Source organism: Nomascus leucogenys, chromosome 3 (genome assembly GCF_006542625.1).
Source record: "Nomascus leucogenys isolate Asia chromosome 3, Asia_NLE_v1, whole genome shotgun sequence".
Classification (NCBI taxonomy): Eukaryota; Metazoa; Chordata; class Mammalia; order Primates; family Hylobatidae; genus Nomascus; species Nomascus leucogenys.
The window spans coordinates 121,796,344-121,818,051 of NC_044383.1; the positions used below are offsets into that span (position 1 = coordinate 121,796,344).

General features: G+C 37.9%; 1 pseudogene; it reads right to left on the minus strand.

Moving 5' to 3' along the window:
* Positions 1-442: 442 nt before the first annotated feature.
* On the minus strand, positions 443-1,328 carry LOC100592023 (annotated as a pseudogene).
* Between the last annotated feature and the right edge of the window lie 20,380 nt (positions 1,329-21,708).

The window sequence follows — 21,708 nt, forward strand, 5'->3', positions numbered from 1 at the left end:
CCTTGGCCTCCTAAACTGCTGAGATTACAGGCATGAGCTGTTGCGCCCAGCCTATTACAATTGATTTCTTACTGAGCATACCAATCTCTTCTTCATTGACTGCATCCTCCACCCTCACTGCTTGAATTATTTTTATTATTTACATGCCTGGTTTAAAAAATAATGGCTGCTCAATAAAGTAGGACCTTTTTCTTTCTTTCTTTCTTTCTTTCTTTCTTTCTTTCTTTCTTTCTTTCTTTCTTTCTTTTTTGACTGAGCACAGGGGACTTTACTAATAGGACGTGATGAGGTGGAGCTCCCTAGGCCCCTCCCTTTTCAGGTGGTCTGCGTGGAAATTGTGAAGAGGAGAGATCCTCAGTGTTGTGAGGTCTGAGTGCGGCAGGGACTCCCCAGCAGCTGAGGGCCTCTCTCTTCCTCTTGTACTCTCGCTGGGGCTGGTGGTCCGGGGGCCTTACTCCTTGGAAGCCATGTGGGCCATGAGGTCCACCACCCTGTTGCTGTAGCCAAATTCATTGTCATACCAGGAAATGAGCTTGACAAAGTGGTCGTTGAGGGTAATGCCAGCCCCAGCATCAAAGGTGGAAGACTGTGTATCACTGTTGAAGTCGGAGGGGACAATCTGGTGCTCACTGTAGCCCAGGATGCCCTTGATAGGGTCCTCTGAAGCCTGCTTCACCACCTTCTTGATGTCATCCTATTTGGCAGGTTTTCCAGATGGCAGGTCAGGTCAACGACCAACACCTTGGCGGTGGGGACATGGGAGGCCATGCCAGTGAGCTTCTTGTTCAGCTCAGGGATGACCTTGACCATTGCCTTGGCAATACTAGTAGATGCAGGTATGACGTTCTTGAGAGCCCTGTGCACAGTTTCCTGGAAGGGCCATCCACAGTTTTCTGGGTGGTAGTGATGACATGGACTGTCATCAAGAGTCTTCCCACAATACCAGAGTTGTCATGGATGACCTTGGCCAGGAGCGCTAAGCAGTTGGTGGTACAGGAGGCATTGCTGATGATCTTAAGGCTGTTGTCATACTTCTCATAATTCACTTTCATCATGAACATTATGGCTTCAGTAGAGGGGGCAGGGATCATGACCCTTTTGGCTTCCCCCTGCAAATGAGCCCCAGCCTTCTCCATGGCGGTGAAGATGCTGGTGGACTCCACAACGTACTCAGTGCCAGCATCACCCCATTTGATTTTGGTGGGATCTTACTCCTGGAAGATGGTGATGGGATTTCCATTGATGACAAGTTTCCCGTTCTCAGCCTTGACGGTGCCATGGAACTTGCCATGGGTGGAATCATACTGGAGCATGTAGGCCAGGTAGTTGAGGTCAATGAAGGGGTCATTGATGGCAACAACATCCACTTTACCAGAGTTAAAAGCAGCCCTAGTGACCAGGCACCCAGTATAGCCAAATTCGTTGACTCTGGCCTTCACGTTCACCATTGTGTCTCGGGGATGTGGCAGGCACTGTGCTGCACAAGAAAATGTGGCTGTCTCTAATGGGAGAAGGGAGCCAAAATAGGGCTTATTCTATGCTTCTAAGAACTGAATCCTGGCCTCACTTATTTCTCTAATGCTGTCTCCTCTGACTGAAAGTAGCAAACAGAAAGCCCCTTATCCAGTCACACAAATACAGTCATCATTCATGACTTTGCTGCAGAATTTATCTTTCACTCTTAATTAAGTTGTGATAATAATTTTATTGTTTACTATTTATGGAGGACTTACATTGTACCAGGGTTTGTTCTAAGCCCTTTATGTGGACCTATTTTATAGATAAAAGAGCTGAAGTTTAGAGAAGTAGTTTGCCCAGCATCATACATTCTGTAAGTGGGGTTGCTGAGATTTGAACTCTCAGCATTCTAATACAAGCCTGAGTTTTTAGCCATGATACATATTGCTACCTGCTTATTTCTCACATTGAAGAATGGAAAGGATCACACTGACACTGCAAACCTAACATATACATCTTGTTTCCAGGAGGCAATAAGATAAATTGCATGGAAGGTCTCTTGGGAGGAATTTGGATGTTGTTACTGTCCCTTACCCTGAAGGTAATTATAAGATCTTTTGAGCCCAGAGCTTGGCAATAGTTGCCAGTGTTGATAAGCCAAAGGTGGGGTATTTTCCTTTTTCCTCTGGTTAAACTTCTTTCATGTTTTCTTTTTAGTTGATGATATAGGAGAAGAATAAAAGGATAACAGATGTGAATACTTAATCATGTTGCTTAATATTATGGAGTGACAAAAAATATGGTTTGCTTTATCTAGACAGATGTGGTTTTATAAAATAATCATGGTCTTTTTGTTTGCCACGTAGAGTAATTATGCACAAAAATGGGAGTGTACATTCTGGAAAGGTCATCTTGACTTTTAAAGGGTTTCTTTAGGCATTCATGATTGTCACTTTCTGATCAGTATGGGACAAGCTGGGATACATAAAACTCTATTCTGTGTTAAAGGAATATTTCAAAGATTCCATGTTTAATGAAATAAAGTATTGCCTAGAAATTAGAGAGTTGTGGTTACTTGCACTAATTCATTCTGAAGTTTTCTGAATGCTCTTTTAAAAATCCGTAGCTGTTTCTTAGTTTCTTATTTCTTTCAGATATCAAGAAATGTGGATTTCCAATGCACTTAGCTTATGCTCAATATTGAGTGAAATAATTAATTTAGCATGTCCATGATGATACTAAATTAGTAATTCAGGGTAGTTAAAATTGCAGTGGATGCTGAACTGATCCAAGAAACAGTTTCAACCTTGTGAACTGGTTTGGCATTAGTAGTCTATCATTAAATAGTAATTAAACATCAAAGGCTTGAAATGGCCCATTATATGCAACAGAAAGTTTGTGTGTTAGAATAAGACACTTGAATTAATATATATTTCATAATTTTATATAGCAATTATGTGGTGATAAACAGTATAATTATTTTATTTTTTATGAGTTCATTGTCTACATTTTACATTTTACATAGTAGTTATGGAGAAATTGCCTACTCTGTGATGATAAACAGAAGACTTTTTATTATTTTTAAACTCATTTTCTAAAAAGATAACACAAAATTGGTTTATTTTATTTTATTTATTTATTTTTGAGACAAGGTCTCACTCTGTTGCCCAGGCTGAAATGCAATGGCTCAATCTTGGCTCGCTGCAACCTCCACCTGATAGGCTCAAGTGATCCTCCCACCTCAGCCTCCCAAGTAGCTAGGACTACAGATGCACTACTATACTCAGCTAATTAATTAATTTTTTTTTTTTTTTTTTTTTGGAGAGACAAGGTCTCACTATATTGCCCAGGCTGGTCTCAAACTCCCTGGCCCAAGCGATCCTCTCATCTCGGCCTCCCAAAGTGCTGGAATTACAGGCATGAGCCACCATGCCTGGCTAATTTTCTTTTAAATCCCTAAATAGAATATACTTTGAATATGGATTTTGTTTTTGTAACTCATATTTGAAAAATGTCTCTTTTAAAAAATCATACAAATATTGAAAGTATTTGAGATTTTTTAACCTAAATCAGGAATTTGTTTTAACATCTGTTATCAGTCATCTGAAGCCACCATACTTGGTTTTCCGAGCCATTCCACTTTATGATGTGAACATGCATGATGCATGCAAGGAAGAGTAACATTTCATACTATGTGCAAAATTGTCAAACCTTGTATCTTTGGTATGTGGGAGGTTGGGGAAGTGAAAAATGAATCTGTTTTATTAGGGGCAGTGGTATATCATGGTGTATGGGTCATCATTGTGAATTACAGGGAAAGTGGCGTAGCATTTGGGATTGATCCACATGCCACCAATAAATCTTGGCCCAAATCAAATCGAAATAGCACAAGAATTAAGATAGTTAACATTTGGCAGGGCACAGTGGCTCACGCCTGTGATCCCAGCACTTTGGAAGGCCAAGGCGGGCAGATCACGAGGTCAGGAGATCGAGACCATGCTGGCTAACACGGTGAAACCCCCTCTCTACTAAAAAAAAAATACAAAAAATTAGCTGAGCATGGTGGCATGCACCTGTAGTCCCAGCTACTTGGAAAGGTAAGGCAGAAGAATTGCTTGAACCTGGGAGGGGGAGGTTGCAGTGACCCAAGATTGCACCACTGGACTCCAGCCTGGGTGACAGAGCGAGGAGGCTCCATCTCAAAAAAAAAAAAAAAAAAAAAAAGCTAACATTTATCAATGGTTAATTATGTACCTGGCACACTTCTAAGTGTTTAAAGTGTATTAAATCATTAATCCTCACAAAATCCTTTAAAAACAAATACTGTTATTAATTAGATACCAGCAGGGGTGAGCATTGTATGAGGAGCAAACAGGTATGGAGTGGTTGAGTAGCTTGCTGCACAACTAGAAAGTGGTGGTGCTGAAATTGAACTCGGGCAGTTTGGCTACCCAGTCAGCACTCCTAACTATTTATTAAATAAATATCTCCCTCGGGACTTTGATTGAGGTCTAAGTCATAGAAATAGTCTGTTTTCCTGAATTTTTCTTCGTTAAGATGAAAGTTCTAACTTCCTGCCAGTAAATGTCTAATTTATCCGGAATTTATATCTTCAGGATATTCGAGTCTTAGAGTTTGTTTTATTGTCCCAGTGGTCAGTTTAATGTTGAGCTTAAGTCATTTATGAATTCAGTCCTTTTGTTTTTATGAAGATGTAGAAAATACTCTATGGCTTTCTTTTCTTTTTCTTTTTGTAGAGACGGAGTCTTGCTCTGTCGCCCAGGCTGGAGTGCAGTAGCATGATCTCCACTCACTGCAACCTCCGCTTCCGGGTTTCAAGCAATTCTCCTGCCTCAGCCTCCCAAGTAGCTGGGACTACAGGCGCTTGCCGCCATGCCCAGCTAAAGAAAATATTCTATGGCTTTCCTGTGGGTTGCTCCTAAGCTACCTCCAAGATATTTCTTCTGTCTTTCTCCTCTTTCCAGACGCACAGCCACCCATCTAGCTTGGGCTCTCTTTAGCCTCCTCCGTGGTAGTCCTAACTGTAGTCTCCTTACAATTTATTTTCTAGATTAACTTAAGCAATGTTCTAATCACAAACTTTACTATTGTCTCTCCATTTATCATTATATACAATCCAAGTCCCTTAATGTGATAGCCCAAAGTCTTGTTGCTCTGGATCTACCTTTCTTGTATTATCTTAAAATTCTTAATCATCATGGAAGCTAACATTTATTGAGCACTTACTATATAACAAGCACTGTGCTTACTTCCAAACATACAAAGATGAATAATAGAACATACTTTCTCCCTTTGTGATTATCACAGGGATTATCTCACTTAATCTTTGTGGAAACCATATGAGCTATGTAATATTATTAACTCCATTTTAATGAAGAGGAAACAAAGGCTTGAAGAGTTTATGTAACTTATTCAAGGTCACAAGAGAACCATGTGGTAGAGCTGGGATTCACACCCTCACTTTTAAGCCCTATACAATACTCCCCATGTCAACAAATTTTCTAACCCTAACCCATCTTTAGACGTACGGGGCTACTCACCTCTCCCTTTATATCCCTTACTTTTTTCTCTTCATTATCCTGTTTTATGTCATTTTATCCTCCTTGTATGTAGGTCTCAATTTTTTTCCTTATTTCTGACTATTGAGTAACAACTGCCTTCAACCTGTGGATATAATTGGCTTCTCCCACCCCAGAACCAAAGCTTCATTTATTTTCTGAACTCCCATAGTGCTATAACCTTGTATGCTAGTTATACAGACTATATGATGAGCTTTATCGAGTGCTAAAATTTTTTTTAGGAATAAAAGCTTCTAATTATGTATCATAAGTAAATTCTCAGAGAAGCTGATTCAGACTTTCCACCAAAGGGTTGTGTTGGTACAGAAAACATAAACATCAACCACATTTTAGCACAATTTTCATCATTCTCTTGTGGTTTGACTTTTCTGATGATGTCTAAACTTAGACATAAAAGGAAACCCCGCCTTATATGGATGACATGGAATGGAAAAGAAGCTCCATGGCTTTCCTGTTTCGCTGGTGGGTTTGACCTTTTCCACACGTGCATTTACTTTGAACTCCTCCTAAGTTAGGTGCTACGTGAATACAAGTTATAATTAACATGCTTTCTTTGGGGCTCCTTGAACAAAATGTTCTCTCTCATGATATGCTATGCATATTTACTTTGAATGAATAATAGTTTTGAATTTGGATTTAGAAAGCAGATAATGTGACTGAAATCCATGTTTCTTCTTTGCCTTTAATCTAGGGCTGCAGGATGGGGCCCAAATGAAGGGAATAAAACATGAGAGAACATTGTTTAGCCACGAAATAACCAGGGCTAAGAGGTTTAGCTTATAGGCTCTAATCAAACGTGTTATTTTTCATTGAAAACTGGCGTATGGTATCACTATGCAGCTGTTAACCAGCTGTTTCCTTTCTACTGGGGTTCTTGTGTGCTCTCTGCTTTAAATTTATGTGTTGCTTGGGATCCCAAAGGATAAAATAGTACTTGTAGGTTCAACGTAGTGGTTGGAATAGTTGTTTGTGTGTTTTCGATTTTTTAGTTTAATGCAACATGTTTAAAATGTTTTCTTCTAATTGCTATTGTGAATATGTGAATGTTTATTTAATAATGCTCAAGTGAGAGAAGATATAGAAACAATTCATAGGCTAATTCAAACCATGTATTTCCCTCTCTTGTTTGCCCTACACTAATCTGCCAAGCCTGTATGATTGTCTCAGTTCTCCATTTAGCACCGAAGTTAGTTTTGAACCCTGAAAAAAGAGACATTTATATACTTAATTATTTACATATAATAATAAATATCATGGTCATGTAATGGCTACTTCAGTCATTTTATTTCCGGAATTGTTTCCTTCCAGTGGGTTCTTGGTCTTGCTGACTTCAAGAATGAAGCCACGGACCCATGTGGTGAGTGTTACAGTTCCTAAAGATGGTGTGTCCGGAGTTCGTTCCTTCAGATGCTCAGATGTGTCTAGAGTTTCTTCCTTCTGGTGGGTTTGTGGTCTTGCTGACTTCAGGAGTGAAGCCACAGACCTTTGCAGTGAGTGTTACAGCTCTTAAAGGTGGCGTGTCCGGACTTGTTCATTCCTCCCAGTGGTTCGTGATCTTGCTGACTTCAGGAGTGAAGCCACAGACCTTTGCAGTGAGTGTTACAGCTCTTAAAGATGGCATGTCCAGGGTTGTCTGTCCCTCCTGGTGGGTTTGTGATCTCGTTGGCTTCAGGAGTGAAGCTGCAGACCTTCGCAGTGAATGTTACAGCTCATAAAGGTAGTGGGGACCCAAAGAGTGAACAGCAGCAAGATTTATTGCAAAGAGCGAAAGAACAAAGCTTCCACAGCATGGAAGGGGACCCCAGCGGGTTGCCAGGGCTGGCTCAGGTGGCCAGCTTTTATTCCCTTATTTGGCCCTGCCCACGTCCTGCTGATTCGTCCATTTTACAGAGCGCTGATTGGTCCATTTTTACAGAGTGCTGATTGGTGCATTTACAAACCTTTAGCTAGACACAGAGAGCTGATTGGTGCATTTTTACAGAGTGCTGATTGGTTCATTTACAATCCTTTAGCTAGACACAGAGTGCTGATTGGTGCATTTACAATCCTTTTGCTAGGCAGAAAAGTTCTCCAAGTCTCCAGCCAACCCAGAAGCCCAGCCAGCTTCACCTCTCAATTTCATGCCTTCACTGGCCTGATGACAGAGTTTCACCAACAGAAGAAAATCTTTTGGTTTGTCACAGTGTGTATGGTCTGGGGTCAAATATGTCAAAGAATTGTAAACAAAGGCCTGTAGACGGTATATCAGTGCTATGGTTTGAATGTGTCCTCCAAAGTTCATGTGTTGGAATCTTAATTCTCAATGCCATAGGTTTGAGAGGTGGGACTTTTAAGAAATGGTTAGGTTATAAGACCACACCTAGTCTCATGAATGGATTAATGCCATTAGTGCAGGAGTGAATTAGTTGTCACAGAAGTGAGTTCCTGATACATGGATAAATTTGGTCCCCTTCTTCCCCCTCTGTCATGCTCTTTTGCCCTCCTGTCTTCTACCATGGGATTACACAGCAAGAGGGCCCTCACAAGATACAGCCCCTTGATTTTGGACTTCCCAGCCTGAGCCAAATACATTCATGGGCCAAATACATTTCTTTCTTTATAAATTACCCAGTCTTAGGTATTTTGTTAGAGCAGCATAAAACAGACTAAGACAATTAGAATTCCTACTAAGGATTCACATGGTATGGAGTTTAAACATAATGGAATATGTTTATGTTATCCTTTTTATTATTAGAAGGTTGAGATTTTATTATTACAAGGTTGAGATTAGGAAAATAATACATAACACTTACTACACACTAAGCTTTCTACATGTATTAATTTATTTAACCTTCTTGATAAGTACTGTTAACGTCTTTGTTTTATAGGTAAACTGAGACAAAAAATGTTAAGAAAAGTGTACATAGTTACACAACTTGTAATAATCAGAGAAGGATTTAAATGTAGGTAGATTAGTTCTTTATACTAGACTGCCTTGAGTTGTTGCAAGGAGTTAATAATTAATCAGATTACTAATTTCAGAAGTAGTCTAGTGGCATGTGCCTCTATAATTCCTGTGTTTGGTATGTTTGATTGACTTCCCCTAAACTTTTAGAACTCTTTTTCGTGATTCCTGGGGAGCACCAGTGTGGGGGCAGGAAAGCTTCTATCTAGAGGATCAGTTAAGTCAAGATAAGGAATTTACAGTAGGTGTATTAGGATATATCAGGGTATACTAGTCAATGTCAGCCAAATGCAGAGTGAGTTGAGCTGGGATTACTATATCATGCTCCAACAATTCAAAGTTTTCATAGGGATCTCTCTTTTCTGAAACCAAGTATAAAACTCTCATACTTTCTCATGTGAATTTATGTTAAATTTCAGAGCATTCAAAGATTTTCTCACCCTAATGTTCTCTTGAATTAACTAGATCAAACTGCTGAGCTCATAGGAGGGGCTTCTGAAATATGTTTGCTTGTTTGCTTTTGGATAGAAGGGTAAGTCGATAATTGAGAGAAAGAAAAATAAAGTTCATATTAATAAAATTGTAACTTGCCATGTTTCATTTTGTTACCAGGAAGTAATGGCAGTTTTTAAATGACAGTCTTCCTTCAAGGCATTGTCTCCTGCTAAGCCTCAATAGGCAGGTAGGGAAGAGAAGCTATTGAGAGAGGGAGTACTCTCTAGATAGTTTTCTTTTTTCTTCCTGACCACAGTTAGCACAGAATATGGAATCATTTGATCTCCATGTTATCTTTGGTGTGGGCCAGGAATATAAAGAGGAACAGAAGCTAAAATAACACCACCACCACCGAACACAGAGAGGCTAAAATGAAATTACTGAGTTAATGACTGAGTCCTCTATAACAGCAACTTAATATATTGGCTGTGTAGGCCATGTTATTAAATTGTGGTTCCAGTGAGTATCGTAGAGCAAATAACTACAACAAGAGTACTATTAAATTCTTAGCAAACCAGTAAATCCATACCTGCCAGTTAAGGGCAAAATATTTCTAATTTACACATTTAAGATGTATACATGCTACATTTGGCTTCAGAGCATTGGTTTCCTTGGATTTAAAGTGCATTTGTACATTAACTAGAAAAAATTGGTAGACTTTAACAATAGGGTGAAATACGCAAACCTGGGAAGAAATCAGTAGGCTTTAACTATAAGTTTAAAGAGCCAAAACAAGCCACCAAATGAAAAAGTGAAAGCTCATATGTGCTTTACACATAGCAGACATGCTAGAAATAATTAAGTAAATGTAGATGGACATGAATAGGTGGAGATAAACCTATGAATTAAGGCACCAAAATCTCAGGTTCTACTTGGGGAACGAGGATCTGTCGTCTGGGGAGGTAAAGTGAGCTAGTAAAATGACATGATCAACCATTGCTAGGATAAGCTGTTTAGTCAGAACACTAGCTAAGGTCTCAACTAAGGAGAATGAGTAAGTACTAATCATATTTAAAGACTCAGAGATCAACAGAAGCAAACTCTTTTATTATTTATTTATTATTATTATTAGGGATCTCACTCTGTCACCCAGGCTGGAGTGCAGTGGAATGAGTATAGCTCACTGTGGTCTTGAACGCCTGGGCTCAAATGATCTTCCCACTTCAGCCTCTTGAGTAGGGTGTAAGCCATCGTGTCCAGTGCAAAGTCCTTTATAAGGTGGCATACTTGCCTTGGGTAAAGACAAAGATGACCAGTGTTGGTGAGCAGTGTTATCCAGTAGATCCAGATGTTTTGCTATCAAGATCAAGAAAGTAGGTAAGGCAAAAGAACGGGCCCAGTCAGAGCAGAACACAGGGGCTGCCCTTGGGAGAAAAGTGGGACTAAACAGCATTTGGGATCAGAAAATCATTTTAATATAATGATTCAGGGTATTTTACTAGCCCACTTTCGAATTTTCTTCACCTAATCATTGAAAAGACTCCTATGGCTGGTGATTCAGAGAGCTCACGAAAGTCTAAATTGCATGTACAAAAGGATAAATGTAAAATTTTACACTTAGCTTAAGAAACAAGTGGATGATGGGTAGGGAGAACCAACTCAATCACACTTTGCAGGAAAATAAAACAAAACAAAACAAACCATTGCATTAGGAGTTTTAAAATTTAATCTCAACTGCCACAAGTCAACTGTGTGACTTTTGGCACAAGATCTTTTAAAATCTTAATTTCCTTATCTGAGAAAGAGGATGTTGGAAGAAGATCATCTTTGAGGTTCTTCCTGGATTTAATTTTATAGTTCTATGGCGTCAAGTTTTCTTTTAAGTACCAATTCATATGAAGCAATGCTGTGGCATGTGATGCCAAAAATCTAATTAATTAGGAGAAATACAGAGACTAGATTATCCTACTGTATTCAGTGTAGTCACTTCATTTGGCTGGACAATCAAGTTATGGTTGCCATGTATTTTGAAGTATATTAAAAAAATTACAGGAGATCTAGAGAAGGTTGACTGAGGTGGTTATTATTCTAGAAGCAATTGTATAGAAGAAATCATGAGATGAACTAGGGTTCGTTAGCCCAGGCCAGAGAAGAAGGGGGTACTCAGTAACTTTCTTCCAGTATCCCCTCTCATAGCTCTAGGTGGAAGGCTGTAGGAAGATTTTCCCTAAAGGCTACATAAAAAGCAATAAAAAGACAAACCTCCAAATAATTGCAGTGTTCCAGTAGTAAACTGGATTGCTTTGTGATGAAACGATTTCCCTCACAAGGATGATGTTCAGGCAAAAGCTGAAAGACCATCTCTGTGGGGAAAGCTGGATTTGATGATCTTGAGGGTCCCAGGCACTCACAGGTGCTTCCATCCTGTGATTTGCTCAGTCTTGACATTAGTTTTGAAATCACAATAAAAACAAATTCATGTGCTAATATCAGAAATGATCAATTTTTATGGCAAACTATTTTCTGATTAATCAGAAATAAAATATTATAATTGTCAAAACTCAGACAATTTCATTTAGTTGTAAATAAAGAACTATTGAAAACAGCAACATGATCTGGAGGTTTTTACAGTTCCTCTTGCTCCTTGGCATCTTTATCCTTCAAGAGCATTTCTCTGAGTGTATTTCTTTCACATCTAATTCTGTCTTGGTGCCTGCTTCTTGCAGAATCTGAATTGACCTAGTAATAAACACACAATAAATATTAGCAATTTTCTCTTACTCTTTCCTCTGTGACTCAAAATCAATTTGTTTTCTTCCTGTGAATAGTTTGTTTACTGTTGGTGGATATAGAATTAAAGTGAGTTAGAATTTTATGTTGTTTTTCCTAACGGAACCATGGAAACGTTCTTGCTGTTTGATAGTTACAAAATGCCTCCTGATTTTAGGCGGATAGTAACAATTTAGAATTGAATTGTAAACAGCATTTGGGACCAGAAAATCATTTTAATATGATGATTCAGGGTATTTTACTAGTAAAAATACTTAATATCACTTAGTATTTAGACTTCACATCTAACTGGACTAGATGACTATTTATGTGTAGACAGGACTTAGAGGTGGAACAGCAGGAGGAAATGTAGAAAGTCAAACACTTGGCTAGGGAAGAGTCCTTACACTGTCTGGATTTGGTGTCAGCCTCCCCCCTGTCTCCACCACTAGCATTTCCAGCCAATGCATCCCTGATTACTCAAAGCCAAGCATTTCCTGCAAAGTAGCAGGAGGGATAGGAAAGAGCATGTGCTTCCTGGTCTGGGAGGTGGCACAGGACTGCGGGGCAGCCAGTAATAGCAAACACCTAAAGCGGGAAAGGATTTGGTGACCTTGTGAACAGAACTTTGCTTTTCAGCAGAATGACACGATCGTCTGTAGCATTTTAGTCTGGATTTAAGTCATAACTACTGAGAACACACTCACTGTAGAATCTTTGCTTTGGGGGCATCAGTGTAATAAGATAGACAGGACCGATACTGACTTACGCAGGGGAGAGAAACAAAGATACACCCAGCTCTTCCGGAGCATGGGGTGCCCTTGGTGGAAATAAGCAAACATTTTTTTTGCCCTGGGGTCAGTTAAGGTCATTCAGGAATCACTTCATTGAGAAGGAGAGTCTTGAAGAGAGTCCAAGAGAAAAAGCATAAAGTTATGCTTTGAGTGGAGGGAAGGGTGTAATCATTCCAGTTAAAGGGAATTGCTGTCGATCATAGCTCTGAAGCAGAGAGAGTAATTTGTTAACCGGGGCCATGAACTTGGGTTTACCTTTGAAGTTCTTAAACACGGTGTAAGCTGCATATTTTAAGAAGTAGAGTGAGCCTTAAGTATTTAAATTATTTAAATGTGTATCTCTCTTGTAGGGCATGGGAAGAGGAGCATAGTTTCTGTGGCCTCCCTAAGATGGCCTGCCACCTCTCCTGATGCTGGTGACTTCTTGTGATGGTGGGATAATATCAAGTGTTTGTTAAAGGAAGAAGTTCTTATTCCCAAGTGAGAGGCCATATAAACATAGAAATTAAAGACAAGGGATTTGGATGAGGTGCGGATATGAATTACAGTTTTATTTCTTGCTAGTCATGTCACCCTGGGAGAGTTACTTAATCTTTCTGAGCTTCAGTTTCCTTATGTAAAGGAATGGTGACAATATTAGCTCCTATCACAAAGGATTTTTGTGAGAATTCAGTGAGATGTGCCATGTACAATGTTTAGCACACAGTGCCAGAAATATTTTATGGGAGCACAGATTCAAAAATGACTAATTAGAGCAGTTACTGAAGCGTCTCAGTGCAACAGCTGTGTTTATTATTGAATTGCTTGCAAAAATGGGCACACATGGCTTTTTAAAATTTTTTATTAAAAGTAATTTATGATGGCTTTATTAAAATACATGACTAGCATAACTGGCTTTTATCACATAGAACAGTTTATGTTTTCATTAGTGAGATAAAAAGAAAAAGAAGATTTCCTGCATCCTGAATTAGAGCTATCATCTGTTAAAAATATTTATGACTAAGAAACAAAAGATAATTGTTTTTACAGGATAGGGGCTCAATATATAATTATAAAATGAATATATTCACCTATTTATTAAATAAATATTTGTTTTAAATAATGATAAGTGCTATAAAAAACAACATAGGGGGATATGATAGGGATTGGGCTGTGTGTGTTTGTAGATATTGTAGTGCTCTGAAATTTAGATTGGGCACTAGTCTTAATGTCTAAATTCCAAAATTACTTGAAAATTGCAACTTCTATTAAGTGTGCTCAACCTAAAAATTTCCAGAAGGTTTATGATAACACTCAAGTTTAAATTCAACATAATTGCAAAAAGTTGTATTTTGTTTATTTTCAGAGTTTATGAACTTTTTCTGATGTTTTCCTAATATATGAAAACGAAATTGGGAAAAAAATGTTACTTTCAGTTATTGGACCTACATCCTTCAGCATGGATTTGTTTTCCCCTTTGGCTAATGTTTCATTGACCTCTACAAGGCTAGCATTTCTAGAATACCAACCGAGTAAATTTTAGACTCTCCACAGTTGATTTTTGTTGACGCTATCAGAAACTGTCAAGAACTCATTTGATAATTATAAGTTTTTGTGTTTGTATAATAGTTAATTTGCAATCATGTGCTGTTTTGTTGAATGTTTGAAGTTGGCTTGCTATTGATGTCCTTTTCCAGAATGCATTTTCCAGATAGAATAGAATACATGCCTGAGTTCTCAGGTTTATTTATTCATTTTAAAATAATTTATCAAGTGCCTATCATGTGCTACATGGTTCTAGTATTAAATTGAACCCCATGCCACTGTGGGTATTCTATCCTTTTTAGCTCAAAAGTCAGAAATTTGATATAGTTCAACTTATTCAAAAACAAGTCCCCTTTAAAGAGCTTTCAGTCTAATGTAAGGTTTTAGGTGTATAAAAAAAGAATGCCTCTAAAAATGTTTATACTTAATTAAAAATTTTGTGCCCGTGGAAATCTAAAATTCTGTATGTCAGAAATATTTCTGTTTAATGAAATATACAATGAAAATATTTCGGTATAATGAAGTTATTTCCCTGATGCAAGGTCTTATTTAGAAGAGTTTGTTTTCTGCATGAAGCATCCAAAGTAATAAATGATTTCTTCATCCTTGCGCCGTATCATCAAGAATTACTTATTTGTCCATTTTGTTGTGATTTTTAAAGCTAATTTAGAATCAAAACTGAAGTGAGAAGTTGAACAGTAGCCCAGTTTTGTTCCTGCTTGGAAGAAGTAATTAATCTTTAACTTCCCGTATTTCTACCTACTCTCTTTCAAAAGCACAAATAATTTTCCTTACCAGAAACCTCCTAAATTTCATAGCATTCACAGTATACACTGACATGATGTAGGAGAGGTGACATGTTATGTGCTTGAATTCAGAGTTTCTTCCCCCGTTCTTTTTGATTTAATGACTGAAAAGAGTAGTGGCACAGGGCACTACTATAACTTCCAGTATATCAGCATGATCAGTAAGTTGCAGACATAATAAACTAAAAATACTATTAATACTTTTTTGGAGATAGAATGATAGTTCTCTATGGATATGTTTATTTTGGCTAATATTATCAGCCCACTCATATGGCATATGTTCTTATTCAAAGCCCAATTATGGTATGATTCCTGGCAAAAATGTTCACTATTATACAAGTCCACAGAGGGCTTTGAATTATTGGCCCTACTCAGTAAACTTAAGAGAGCTCCTTGTTGTTGGTCCCACTGGGGAAGGGGGAGCACAGGCAAGGTAGTGGAAGGCATAAAAAAGGAAAGTAAGGAGAGATGAATATGCAAAATGCTGTTATTTTAAACCCTCTTGTTTTAGTTTACATTCAAGGAATTGTAATGTAATGGAGAGAGCACAGAATTAAAAACTAAAATGATAGGATTCCGAGCAGGCTAAACTTAAAGTACCTTCCTCACGACAAGCCTACCTGACTCTGTACCCATTGTTTCCCCCTCCCATTGTGGTTGGAGGTGACATTCCTTGCCATTGGGCCAATCCTCTTACCAACATCAGAAGCCCATTTCTTTCTTACCATGTTTTTATTATCCTCCTTCTCTTCTATATCTTCTCCTTCTCTCTTTCTACTGGATTTTCCTCATCAGCGTTTAAACATATAGAAGTCTTTTAATTTATAAATATCTCTTTATCCTACTTTCCCCTCCTCTTACCACCCTAATCCCCTCTGTCTTTACCTGTGCATAAGAAGTAGCACAGCAAGGCAACACTTGTCTTTACTCAACGGCTCCATTTCCTTAGCTCTCATTCATTAATTAATCTTCCTCTGAAAGGGCTAAACCAAAGTTATCAATCATCTCCCTGAAGCTAAGTTCCACAAACATTAATAAGTTTCTTATCACTTACCTCTTATCAAAGCACAACAAAGCTGACCATGCCACTCCAGTAGATCCTCCACTGACTTGGTTTCCATGATACTAGATCCTTTTGGATTGTCTACTGCCTCTTGAGTTGCTCCTTCTCCTTCTTCATTTACCAGCCAGTGCTCCTCCATCTAATCTGAAACGCTGCACTTCTTCAAGCTTCAATCTTCGGCTCTCTTTTCTTCTCCTTAGACCAAGATTTCTCAATAGTTTTTGGGTCTTACAGAATCCTTGACAAAAAATTATTGCTATAACTTCCAGTATATCAGCATGATCAGTAAGTTGCAGACATAATAAACTAAAAATACTATTAATACTCTTTTGGAGATAGAATGATAGTTTTCTATGGATATGTTTATTTTGGCTAATATTATCAGCCCACTCATTTCATGTGGTTCTCCTCCCACTAAGGATATCAACTTGAATGTAAGTCAATAGTATGAGTAGCACACACTTTAGTTTTTCTTTTTTTTTTTTAATTAAAATTTCTTCTGGATTTTTTAAACCTTATCCAAGTAGACTTAAAATTCTTACTACAAATGTCTACTATGTAATTAGTTTGTAATCCCAACACTTTAGGCGGCTGAGAAAGGAGGATCATTTGAGGCCAGGAGTTGAAAACCAGCCTGGTCAACATAGTGAGACCTTGTCTCTACAAAATAAAAAAAAATTAGCCATATATGGTAGAACTTGCTTGTAGTCCCAACTACTCAGAAGGCTAAGGCAGAGCATCACTTAAGCCCAGGAATTTGGGGCTGCAGCGAGCTATGATTGTGCCACCACACTCCAGCCTGGGTGAGAGAGCAAGAGTCCATCTAAAAAAAAAAAAGACCAAAAAATGACCAAACCCCCTGCAAACCCATAAATTCTACTATAAAAAATGCTAACACGGTATGGTATGTGGTACATGGTGAATGGCAAGAGTGCTTTTTCCCTATTTACAACTAAAGATGACTTTTTAGCTAACCTTTCTTGAAAAAAGAAAGGCAATAAGCTTAGCTTGTCTTTTAAAAATTTAATTCCTTTATTTTCATTAATTTTTAAAACCCATGGGTTAACATAATAAATTTCTGTTAATAACTGGCTTAAGCCAAAATAATTTTTAAATTGTATTTACTTAGAAGCATTCAAAATGTCAACAACATGGCTGCAACTCTGTTTTTTTTTTTACAATTAGGGAGTTGTATTCAGTTATCAAAACAACAGTTATTTTGTATAAACTGCATCAGAGACAACTGAAGATGAAAGAACTACCATCTCCACATACAACTAATTTGTGCAGTGCACCAGAAAGAACCTGTTTAAATTTCCATGCCAATTTACAACCGCCATACTGTGCCAGCTAAGGTTAGTGGCTATTGAAAATACTACCTAGACAGGGCTATCTAAAGACACATTGGATAGTGTGTTAACTATATAAAAAAAGACACTGTACAATTTAAAAACAAATTTTATACAGCCTTACATTTCAATTTGTTTCTTTAAAAAGAGTCAGTTGTGTACAGGGGAGTTAAATGCTTTTAAGACAAGAAAAACACTGCACTAGAACCAACTTATTAACATTGTCATTATCTCCTCCTCCTCCTCCTTCTCCTCTTCCTCCTCCTCTTCTTCCTTCTTCTTCTCCCTCTTCTTCATCTTCATCTTCTTCATCTTTTTCCTCCTCCTCATCTTCATCTTCCTCCTCTTCCTTCTTGTTCTTACTCCCCCCCCTTTTTTTTTCTTTGGCTACATCAGTCTTTCCTTTAGCTTAGTGTGCAGCAATATTCTTTGGGTATTTTTCCTTCAGCCTTGCATCCTTCTTTTTATAAGGCTGCCTGTCATCTGCAGCAGTGTCATTCCATGTCTCTCCCAGTTTCTTTGCAACAGTGGATAGGCTGGGATGTTCTCTTTCGATTTTTGGGTGATACTCAGAAAAGAACGAGGCCGAAGGAGACCTCTTGGGTGCATTGGCGTCTTTGAACTTCTTTTTTCTTTCTTCTTTAGGAGGGATATGGGTTTCATTTCTCTTTTGTAACGAGTATTGTCTACCTTTGCCGTGTCTTCAAATTTTTCTTTCTTCTTGGCAGACATGGTCTTCCACCTCTCTGGGCACTTCTTAGAAAACTCTGAGAAATTGGCTGAACATTTGGGTGCTTCTTCTTCTGCTCCTCCCAGCAAATTTGCACAAAGAATGCTGTGAAGATATTTTGCCTCTTGGCTTCTTAGGCTCTCCTTTGCCCAAGTTTAGTTGTGTTTCCTCAGCGAGGCACAGAATTATCCAGAATCACCCAGTGCCCATCTGGTTCTCACTTGCCCTGGCATTGTCTTTATGGAGCTCAATGTACTGCAACTGAGATTTACTTTTTTAAAAGTAAACTTGATAGATTTAATTAAATAAAATTTGTCAGTTGAATTTAATTAATATTATTTACAACACAAAGGTTTATTGGGAATGCTGAATAGTAAACCTCTTAAAATAATAAGTCAAAGCAGTGGAAATAAAAATACAGTTTAGGACATATATAAAAGTCAAAGTCTTTAGTTTAAAGCTGTAACAAATCATTTTCTTTGTGAGTGACGTGATTAGGCTCAAGTATAGACCTAGAAGTTACAAAATTGTTATGCAGATGTGTGTTGGTTTCCCAGTCTCTTTTATAGGCCTAAATATGCTTAAAAGTATTATTTGAATCAAAAGGAAAGAATGAAATTTACACATGTAATTTGAAACTTGTGCTTTGTTTTTGCTGCAAAAATACTCAATTCTAGGTCAAATATATGAAATAAGCATTCAACTACTTCATTTTCGACTATGATCAGACAATTTCTGTACTTGTTTTTGGTGTTTCTTAAATAAGAAAATGTTGCACATAAATCAAAAAAGTTGAAAACCACAGCAAAATATTCACTGCTTCACTGTAAATGGCAGGATACTCTGTATTCATAGAAACCCAGAACTCATATAGGGGCAGAACTCTTACTGTCATTTGTAAGAGTAATCAGACTTCAGCTCAAAGTTCTTCCTCTTCTCTGAAAATCAAGTTCTCATGTGAGGAGGAAATCTAGAGAAAGCATCCCTCACCAAGTCAGACACTTGGATTGAAGGGAAAAGTACACTCAGTGTTGCTCTGCAGTTCTCTGGATGGTTTTCAATATGCTCATATCCTCCTTCAATTTCAAGCCCAAGCAGCAGTTGAAACATTTCACAATTTCCTTCTGTGACTTGTTTTTTCCTAAAGATTCAATTTCTTTAAATTCAAGAATCCTGTCATTTGATATAAAAAAAAAAATTTCTGGGCCATACAAAGACTTGTTCATCTGGATAAGGTGATGGAAAATGGCTGCTAAATAGCCTAGTTTCTGCAGCCATTCTTTATCTTGAAACCCTGTAGCAAAATCTGACCTAGTAATTTCTTGAAAGTGCTACCTTTCAGTTCAAACACCGTGTTGAGAACTCTTCCTCTGCTAACCCACTGGATGTAGAATAAGGTTTGTTAGGTGGCCTCCTTCAAGATTCTCATACCATCTTCAAGCCATCTTCAGTGAACTAGTCTGTGTTTAATAGTAATCATCCTTGTAGCATTACTCAGAATTTTTTTTTTCATTTTGTATTTAAGAGTTTTCAACACCAGTAGCTCTCTGGAAAGAAATCAGTGTCTTGTGATGTCAGTGTGAAGGTGAATTTTCTTGGGGCACCATCAACGCAGATGCCAGTGCCATTCTTGCAAAATAGACTTTCTGTTTTCAGATATAAAGATGAAGAGAAAAAGTACCTTGTCCTTTACTTGTTTTGGGCAACATTCTGCAGTAGAAAAAAAATGCTCTTAAATTTCAACATTATTTATAAATCTTACAAGTGCTACAGCATGATGTTTATTGGTGAAATTTGTTTATTCATCAAAATGGACAAAGAAGCTGTAATTTTTCAATGTATTATAAAAATACCTTCAGCATCATGTGGCATGCCATCAATATGACAGCTTACTATGCTGGTTGAGAGCATGACTTTTTCAGTTTCTTGTATGGAATCTCATTCTAGCATTTTCCTAATTATGACCTTACCTGCTATCATTATTAAGTTCTCACCAACTATACAACTTTTCCTTTTCTAGGCTATACTTTGTGCTTTTGGATAACTCCAAAATAACTTGCTTTCAGAGCCTTTTCCTTGAGTGTGACATTTTTTTAGAACAAAATATTTATTTTGTTTGAGATTCAAATTATTGTTTAAAATAATCAGCATCTTTATTTGTTAAATGGCTGTAATTTGCAGTTAAATGTCTTTTCAATTTTGCTAGTTATTGCTGCACTTTTAGTTGTTTGGTATTGACTATGCACAATAGAATAGATCAACTTGGAGTTAAGTAGCTTTCATTGTAAAGGTGAACTTCCTTTTGGATTCTCTGCACTGGGGCAGTGAATTGACTCAAAAGATTTTATTTCCTTATCCAACCTTATCAAAACTGTCCAGAAGCCTAAGCCTAGAATCTTTCTTTTTTTTATTTTATTATTATTATACTTTAAGTTTTAGGGTACATGTGCACAATGTGCAGGTTTGTTACATATGTATACATGTGCCATGTTGGTGTGCTGCACCCATTAACTCGTCATTTAGCATTAGGTATATCTCCTAATGCTATCCCTCCCCTCTCCCTCCACCCCACAACAGGCCCCAGTGTGTGATGTTCCCCTTCCTGTGTCCATGTGTTCTCATTGTTCAATTCCCACCTATGAGTGAGAACATGTGGTGTTTGGTTTTTTGTCCTTGCAATAGTTTGCTGAGAATGATGGTTTCCAATTTCATCCATGTCCCTACAAAGGACATGAACTCATCATTTTTTATGGCTGCATAGTATTCCATGGTGTATATGTGCCACATTTTCTTAATCCAGTCTATCATTGTTGGACATTTGGGTTGGCTCCAACTCTTTGCTATTGTGAATAGTGCCACAATAAACATACGTGTGCATGTGTCTTTATAGCAGCATGATTTGGGTATATACCCAGTAATGGGATGGCTGGGTCAAATGGTATTTCTAGTTCTAGATCCCTGAGGAATCGCCACACTGACTTCCACAATGGTTGAACTAGTTTACAGTCCCACCAACAGTGTAAAAGTGTTCCTATTTCTCCACATCCTCTCCAGCACCTGTTGTTTCCTGACTTTTTATTGATTGCCATTCAAACTGGTGTGAGATGGTATCTCATTGTGGTTTTGATTTGCACTGTGGTCTGAGAGACAGTTTGTTATAATTTCTGTTCTTTTACATTTGCTGAGGAGTGCTTTACTTCCAACTATGTGGTCAATTTTGGAATAGGTATGGTGTGGTGCTGAAAAGAATGTATATTCTGTTGCTTTGGGGTGGAGAGTTCTGTAGATGTCTATTAGGTCCGCTTGGTGCAGAGCTGAGTTTAATTACTGGGTATCCTTGTTAGCTTTCTGTCTCATTGATCTGTCTAATGTTGACAGTTGGGTGTTAAATTCTCCCATTATTATTGTGTGGGAGTCTAAGTCTCTTTGTAGGTCACTAAGGACTTGCTTTATGAATCTGGGTGCTCCTGTATTGGGTGTATATATATTTAGAATAGTTAGCTCTTCTTGTTGAATTGATCCCTTTACCATTATGTAACGGCCTTCTTTGTCTCTTTTGATCTTTGTTGATTTAAAGTCTGTTTTATCGGAGACGAGGATTGCAACCCTTGCCTTTTTTTGTTTTCCATTTGCTTGGTAGATCTTCCTCCATCCCTTTATTTTGAGCCTATGTGTGTCTCTGCATGTGAGATGGGTTTCCTGAATACAGCACACTGATGGTTCTTGACTCTTTATT